Genomic DNA, 8,149 nt, shown 5'->3' with positions numbered 1-8,149 from the left:
TAATATCAGGTGATGACACATCACATAACTTCAGACATGGCAAAGCTTGGCTAAACTTCTGCTTCAGTTGTCGTTTTACTGTTATTCCTCATAATCAGTAACAAGCAGAATACTGGAAAAATCAGAGGTGAAAGGAATGCATTTCTGGTTGGCATGATTGCAGCCAGTTACTGACAGCTTCACCCAAATTAGTTTACTGCTTTTCCTTTTATCACTAGAGCTTCCTTTGTCTCTACCTTTCATGTTCATTTTGGTTGCTCTCTGGAACCCTTGCAACATTCAGGATTGGTTTCTGATTACGGCAATTTGATTTTCCCCATACTTGACTAATTGTATCTCTCACTTCTCACAAATTATTATGAGAATAGATGACAACGGAAATCAGTTCCTTCAGAAAAAAGGTTTTTGCAGTCCCAGGACTCTAACCTCATGAAATCTTCAACAAATTGTTGCATTTTTTTTTTCAGAAGAAAGATTAAACATATTTAATTTATTTAACTGTAAATTCTATCAAAAAGGGAAATTTTCAAGAAGATCCTACTGACTTATCAACACACATCCCATTAAAAGGTTATGTCATTTTGGAGACATCTACAAACATCCTAAAATGTAAGCAATTGCTATTCTGATGGGAAAAGCTCTTGTGAATACAATATTTATACAGAGTGCTCCTTTCTATACTCACCTAAATCCACGGCCATAATTGCGGTCCCTTCAAGCCAGCATGAACTAACAGCACCAAGAGAGGTTGCCTGGCCACCCCACTTGCTTCTCCCTGTGTCAATCCAAGCGTTTTCATGGTTTAATAGTAAACCAAACTGGGGAAATGATCCATACTAAATTTTCACTTGTTTGGGCTGGGTGAGTTTTGGTTGGCTGGTTGGGTTGGGTTTTCATTTGGTTGGGTTTTTTTGTTTCTTTCTTTGGAGTTTTATTTGGTTTTGATTTTTTTTTTTTTTTATTTTTTTTACGTGGTCATCTCTTTACAGTAGTGCTCTTTTACAACTTGAAGTGATAGAAAAACTAAGAAAAACTCTTGGAATAAAAATGAAATGTCTAACCTGGTAGATAACAAATATAACCTTGATAACACAACCCTAATACCACAACAATCAGAACTGTCTTGCTGAGCCTATAGCAAATAAGCTAAACTGTAGTAGGGTGGGGTTTTAACTTTTTCCATTATTTAGCCTGGATCAGCCTTTCTCTGGTAGTACTTTCTCTTGAACCTCACTAAGTGGGCATACACTCAGTCTAGACACCAACTTCCATACTTAAGTGGAGACTGAATGCAAATGAGACTGGAAGCTTGCCGTGTGACGAAAGGCTGAGAGAGCTTTGAGAATAAAAGGCTTAAGGGACACCTTATCACCACATTCTAGTATTTAAAGTGTGGCTACAAAGAAGAAGGAGAGTCCCTTTTTACAAGGAATCACATGGAAAAGATGAGGGGTAATGGGTACAAGTTACTCCTGGGGAGACTCCAGTCAGACACAAGAGGGAAATTTTTCGCTATGTGAACAATCAGCCATCGGAATAATCTCCCCAGGGAAGTGATGGATTTGCCAACATTGGACACTTTTAGAAGTCAGTTGGAGAGTGTGCTGGGCCATCTTGTCTAGACCGTGCTTTTGCCAAGAAAGAATGGACCAGATGATCATTGTGGTCCCTTCCAACTTAATATTCTATGATTCTGTGAGTTTGTCATCTATCATGAGCCAAATCATATATAGTCATTAGCTATGGTAATACTACTTAAATTTGACATGTTTTCTGTGTGCCTATGAGCTCATGCCAACTGGAGATATTCAACACTTCTTGAAGGCAATATTCCGTATCTCTTCTCATATTTACATGGCTTCTTTCTCCTTACACATCCTTCCCTGAAAGTATCTACATGGCTTTGAGTAAGATATTTTTGAGCACAGATAAAATAAATACCATGTAGGCAGTTATGTATTGTATCATAGGGTGGGGATAGAGTAAATCTTGCTTGCCTGTGCTGTCCCAAAGCCATTAACCTGGCATTTAGGACTCCCAGTCAGTCAGGCAAGCTATTAAAAATCATTTGGGTCTGAAAATGAAGATAAGTCCAAGAAACAGAGTCAAACCAATAAATCCAAACAGACAAAGACAGAACAATCAAGTCTAGATGCAGCATAAATACATGCAGAGTTAGTCTTAAGCTGGTGGGTGAAAACACTCATTTAATTTTCAGTGTCATGCAGGTTGTCATGCATCCAGGATACCATTACACATAGCTACACACACCTTTATATATAAATTAAGAGGACTTCCTACAAACTACTGCCCAGGTCCAAGATTTTAGCAAGTCAAAGATGCTAGTGAAGTGTTTCCATCCATTTGTAACAATTAGTGCATCCAGTTGTTTTATAGGTTGCATTTCTGCAAGATTTCAGCCTGGGAGTGTTAGTTTGGAGCAAGTTGCTGTCCCTCTTTACCTTGCAGTTGCTTGAGGTAGAATTCATTTTGTGTGTCTTTTGTCACTGAAATGTATAAAAGAACAAGTCTACAATACATAAAGAAACATGACTGATAAGTCAAGCACAGATACGTATCTTCTAAAGTTGAACAGTTGTATCCTATCTTTGAGGCAAGTTTGGGATAAGCTGTTAACCTTGGTACAACTTACATTCCTTAGAAATCAAATGGAACCACATCATTGTATCATGTAGAAGAAGCATTAAGCCAGAAATTGAAGTTACAGAAAAATTAATCCTTGTTACAGAGATGAAGTTGAAACTTGCAGATTATCAGATAGGGGGCAATCTGCATTCTGCTGGATGGAGTTACTTACCAAGACATGAAGGATGCAATAGTCCGTGCTTGTCTTTAAGTGAGATATTCATGTGAAGCGCCTATATTCATCAAAAGAATAAAAGCTGTTGCAATTGCATTAAAATTACGTTATTCTCAATACATTAAATAACAGAAAGGACCTTCCATATAAAAAAAAGATATTCTGTGATACAAAGCTCAAAGAAACTTTACAGTCCACGGTAAAATCTCCCATTCATTCATTTGCAGAGAAACCATCATTTAATACACATTATTGACTCTAATCCTAGATTTACATTATGGAGCTGAACATATTTATTATTTTGCCATGCTGCCTAGTGCTCAGTGCTGCAAGATATTGGAGTCTAGTGGATTGTACAATTAAAATTCCAGGGCAAAGGTAACTTACGCAATTTAGATAAGAAATTTTGCATGGAATAGCAAAACAATGTGCACTAGTTACGATACATTGCAAAATCCATCACTAGCAGAAGCCTTCATTCATGAAACAAGATAAAAAATAAGAAAAACATAGAAAAGGACAACCCAACAAAGTGCTATGCCAGTAATACCATATTGTTATCTAACAGCATCTGCTAACAAGAATGCAAAAATATAATCCCCTTCTAAAATTATTCTGCCACCTCTAACATTAAGTAGTGAAACAACTACAAATATGCACACACTGTGCTTACCAAGTGCTTTTTGAAAATTGCCAGCTAAGAAATGCATCATGCTCTAAGCATATTCTATTTTTTCAGGTTCAGATATGTCGTTCTCTTGTATTCACGCTTATTGTTGCCTTCAGCAAACTTTCCTAAGTCCAGTAGACTGGGGTGAAGCTCTTCTAGATTGTACTTATATCTAGTAATCAAACATGAGATTCTCAATGTGATTGTCCAGCTAATCAGATTTTGTATGTGTAGTTTTCACTGGATGTCTTCAGAGAACAAGATTGCACTGAAGAAATATTAAAGATTAAATCAGGTTGCCTCAGTAAATTTAAGGTAGGAAGAGAGCATCTCTTCTGAGGTATTCAAAGGCATGCATTTTCCTTTTATTATACTGTGAATTTACACTCAAGTTAAATGCCTAAATTAGACCCTGTATTACATTATTTTTTTAAAATTTTAGTTCCACAGTTTACAGAAACTAAGGCCAGCTGGTATGGAGTTTTCTGTATCTTAGAAACGAAGTGCATCATTTTGCATATATGACTTGTTACAGTCTGACTTTGTTGATAGTCATCAGGACTGTCCATTCGTTCCTTCATTTTCTAATTAATAAAAGAAAATGTCTTTACTGGATTACTGCACTCCATAGAATAAATAATTTCCAAACTTCAATATTTTAGCAAAACCATGAGGAGATGCTGTAAAGGTTCTAGTGTTAAACCATGCAGCAATGTCTCGATTTTGATCTCTATTAGGACTCACTCATGTCAATACAAAGGGAAACTGGAAAAGGAAAAAAAAAAAGAAAAAAAAAAGAAAAAAAAAGCTAACTGACATTGCAAATTACACAGGTTTTTACTAAAACAGTTCTTTAATAAAACAGTTCTTAGTGGATGGAGTAGCAGGTCAAGGAAATGCAGACTTTTGGAAAAAAAAACCCACCATACTCTATGATAAATGTCCTTGAGGCATATCCCTTAACAAAAGCACCTGTCAGTAGCTACAGCATTTAAATCCAATTTCCTGGTCATTAGAGATAGATTCGAAAAGCCAGATGTCAAGGCAGGTGCCACACTATATTTGATAGTAAGTTAATGGCCCTTGAAATTCAGAAGCAGTATGTCAGCCTTAACAGCTCCCTCTGTAACCAGCTCCCCCTCTTCCCAGCTTATGTCTTCCTGTGTTTCCACTTCTTTCATTTAGATCAACAACTGAATGTGAGAATGATGTTGTTTATCTGTTTAGATGAGCTAACATATTATGTTATATCAATTTAATGTTCATCACCTCTGGGACTTTATGTTTGTGGAGCTTCAGTTCTACGAGTGTTTTTTAAAAGACATAAAAAATATGCTTATGCACTGCAAATAAATCGCATGCACTATTAAATGTAGTTGTGCTTTTTTTGTTCCTGGTTATTAAAATATTTCATTTAAGCCAGATTTGTTCTATCTTTTCTGCCTAATGAGAAGGAGAGGATTATTTGGAAGGCTAAAGAGGGAACACTTAAGTCTCCTTGCAGAGTGCTGGATCAGATGTTGGCTTTGACTCGCAACATGCAGCTGCAGGTGCAATTTGGCTTCTTAGCTTTTAAAATATTAGTTTGAGTTAAACAATCATCCTCTTTTCAGACTGCCTCAAGTACCTCATCAGATGGCAGCCGTGGTTTATAGCAAGCAGTTGAAAGACACGGCACGCACACTGCAGGGAATGAAAAGGATTTTTTAAAATGAGGCAGGGGTTTTTGAATGTGATGCAGAGTCACCACTTGCAGTGACATTCCCAGTATATTTGAACACAGGCTATCCCTGCCTGTAGGTTCATAGAATAAATCAAATCTTAGTAGTAAAAAACAATCCTCAGCAAGAAAAACATTCAACTATTTGCAGGGTTTTTTGCTATGTGAGCACATATTAGGGTGATGATTACTGAAATTTGTCTAGATTTAGTAACAGCTCAAAAAAATTTTCTCGGTACATCTGCCAAACTTATTATATTTTGGAGATGACCATAACATGAACATTGCACCAAATCTGTGGGCATTCAGAAATGTCTCCATCCCAGATGTAGGACATGTAGACGCAGCCCCACAACATGCTGGGTTGGACTTTCCGCAGGTTGCTACTGATGGAGTTGATGTCTGCTCCAGCTGCTGCCACTAATATTTTTATCCTTTCACTGTATCAGATTTAGCGATTGTGTGAGCATGTGATGAACCAGATTGGCTTGCATGTCAGGTGGGTCAGGCCAGCCTAAGGGCTGTCTGTAGATGTGGATAGTTCCTTTCTACAGGTTCACTAGCACCAGCTGAATGAAATAATTAATAGCTGTTGGCCCACTCACCAAAAAATGCTTAGCACCATCATTCCCACTCCTTTGAAGAGAAGGCTCCTGCAATTTATTTACCAATGAATGCATTGACTTCGAAAAAAGTTGCAATATATAAAGTAAGCTGCTAAGGGGGAGGATATAATACAATGAGGGGTGAGAAACAACTAAAAGAAAAAAAAAAATAGATATTTTGATACAATTCTGGACATTTTTCTAATTCCTGGGAACATTCAGAAGATAACAGTTAAGTTCTTGGAATTTGTTCCTTTGCCATTTCAGACCATCTTCGAAGAATCTGAGTTATATTTTAATATGGAAACAGATGGAAAATACCCCAGTGAATTTAAAATCCCAGCAGCTGACGTGTCATTAGCTCACGATGCGTCCCCTCCAAGAGCAACCCTGTCCAGGGGCTACGGGAACACCCAGCTGGCAGAGAGGCACTGGGCAGTCAAGGGCATGCCCAGGGATCCTCCAGTACATATCTGATTTTCTTCTATCTCAGCAGTCCTCCTTGTGGAAAACAGTTTATGTAAACATGTCTCGTGCAATCCTGTCACATAGTAAAGATCTGGAAGTTGTATTTTAGTTCAGTTGACTCAGAGTGGAGAATACACAAAGGGGCAATCCATATCCATGCCATAAACATCTGCCCATAGCAGAGCCTGCAGGGAGAAGGGTGCTGAGCAACCCATGCTCATCAGCAAGGACATGTTGAACTGTACAACAGGGCTCAGACTTCAGAAAACTCACTCCATAGAAAATTCCAGTTACCTTCTATTCTACATCACCACAGAAACATAAAATGTTACATTTAAATGTAATTTTAAAGTGTAATATATACTAAAATATTCATTACAAGTCTAAAAAAAAAATCGTTATTGTTCAGATCCAATGGGGAAACAAAATAGCACAAACAAAAAAACACACATAAACAAACCATACCACTGGTCTCATTTCAGTGGTTCTAAATTTGAATGGAAACTTTTAAAAAGTGAAAATAATCTCATTCACATATTTAAAACACTTTCCCCTTCAACATTTGGACAAAATGAACATGTTCACATGATAAGTTTACATTTTGGCAAGCTACTTTTTCTGACCAAAACAGTCCATTTGAATGTGTTTTTCCAGCTCCATTGTTATATTTTTAGCTACAGGATGAATCAAAATGACAGTCATAGACTTTCTTTGCCATTGAAAGTTTATATAGTTTTCCTTAAAGCCTACTCAGAAGTCAGGTGAGAAGAATTTCAGTTAAAAAAAAATATTCCATGACAGTGGAATATTTCTGATCAGCAAGACAGAATGAAAAATTGGTCATAACAAAAGGTTTTTCCTTTCTGACACATCTTGCCTCCAAGCTTTCTTCCTATATAAATTTATCTATAAATAGTGGTATGTCACCTATTAAAAGATTCCATAAGGTGGCAAACAGACCAGGTCCCCATCTAGCCTGTGTGTGACAGAAAGTACTGGGCCATTCTCTTCTTCAGCAATTTACAGATTTGAGAATTTGTCTTCCTGACTGCTGTCTGAAAGCTGCAGAAGAGCCCACTCCAGTTCAGACAGCTCATTTTGGAAAGATTGGTTTGAGTTCTACTGCAGGTTCAATGTTTCAGTCTGGTACATTTCCAGCAATAAAAATACTGACTGAGCTTTATGAGGATGATCACAATAATCAAGCCAGGTGGCTGTTGCTGTGAAGAGCCCAATGGCTGCCTGATCAGGGTGAGACAGAACGATCTTATGCCACATCTGCTTTGGCAGCTGAATTAGGGTACGATTTATTGGTATGTGACTAATAACAGGGGAAATTCTAGAGGTCTATTCTTGCACACAGACAGAATTATAAGTGCTTCTCCCTTTACCTGCCCTTGTCTGCTTCCTAATTCCTCTCCAGAGTTGTATTTATTGTATTGAGAAAAAGTAAAGAAATAATTACTTCAACTACCTTTTAAAGACTGTGTGGACTGTGTGATCAAGTGACAATGAAGTTTCCCAGAATTTCTGTAATGTCTTCACAAACTGACCCTTGCAAAAAAATAGCAGCAGGAAAAAAAAAAAAAAAAAAGAAAAAAGAGACTGAAAAAAGAGCAGCATAATCTCACAACCCTTTCCAAGGATGTTAGAAGGAGAAAAAGACCTGATCCAAAGAGGCTGGTCTTGGGGCCCACAGAGAATTCACATCATGTGACAGCCACCCATGAGACTTGCTCCTGTTCGTGATAGGTCTCTAACAAAACGTCAGCTTTCAGCAAGGTGGTGTATTTTTCTAAGTTTTACTGAAGCAAGGATGGCCATCCAGGATAACATTACCATTACCTGTGTTACAGTAGCTCTTG

At 37.5% G+C, this 8,149-nt stretch overlaps 1 long non-coding RNA gene across 1 annotated transcript; it reads right to left on the bottom strand.

Moving 5' to 3' along the window:
• Positions 1-692: 692 nt before the first annotated feature.
• Positions 693-2,921, bottom strand: LOC139827775 (uncharacterized). Its single transcript, XR_011738712.1, has 3 exons — positions 2,819-2,921; positions 2,463-2,507; positions 693-775 (listed from the first exon to the last, which is right to left on the bottom strand). It is a non-coding gene; the product is annotated as an uncharacterized lncRNA (long non-coding RNA).
• Positions 2,922-8,149: the final 5,228 nt, after the last annotated feature.

Source organism: Patagioenas fasciata, chromosome 3 (genome assembly GCF_037038585.1).
Source record: "Patagioenas fasciata isolate bPatFas1 chromosome 3, bPatFas1.hap1, whole genome shotgun sequence".
NCBI classification, from domain to species: Eukaryota; Metazoa; Chordata; class Aves; order Columbiformes; family Columbidae; genus Patagioenas; species Patagioenas fasciata.
This window is presented reverse-complemented; position numbering and strand designations above follow the sequence as displayed.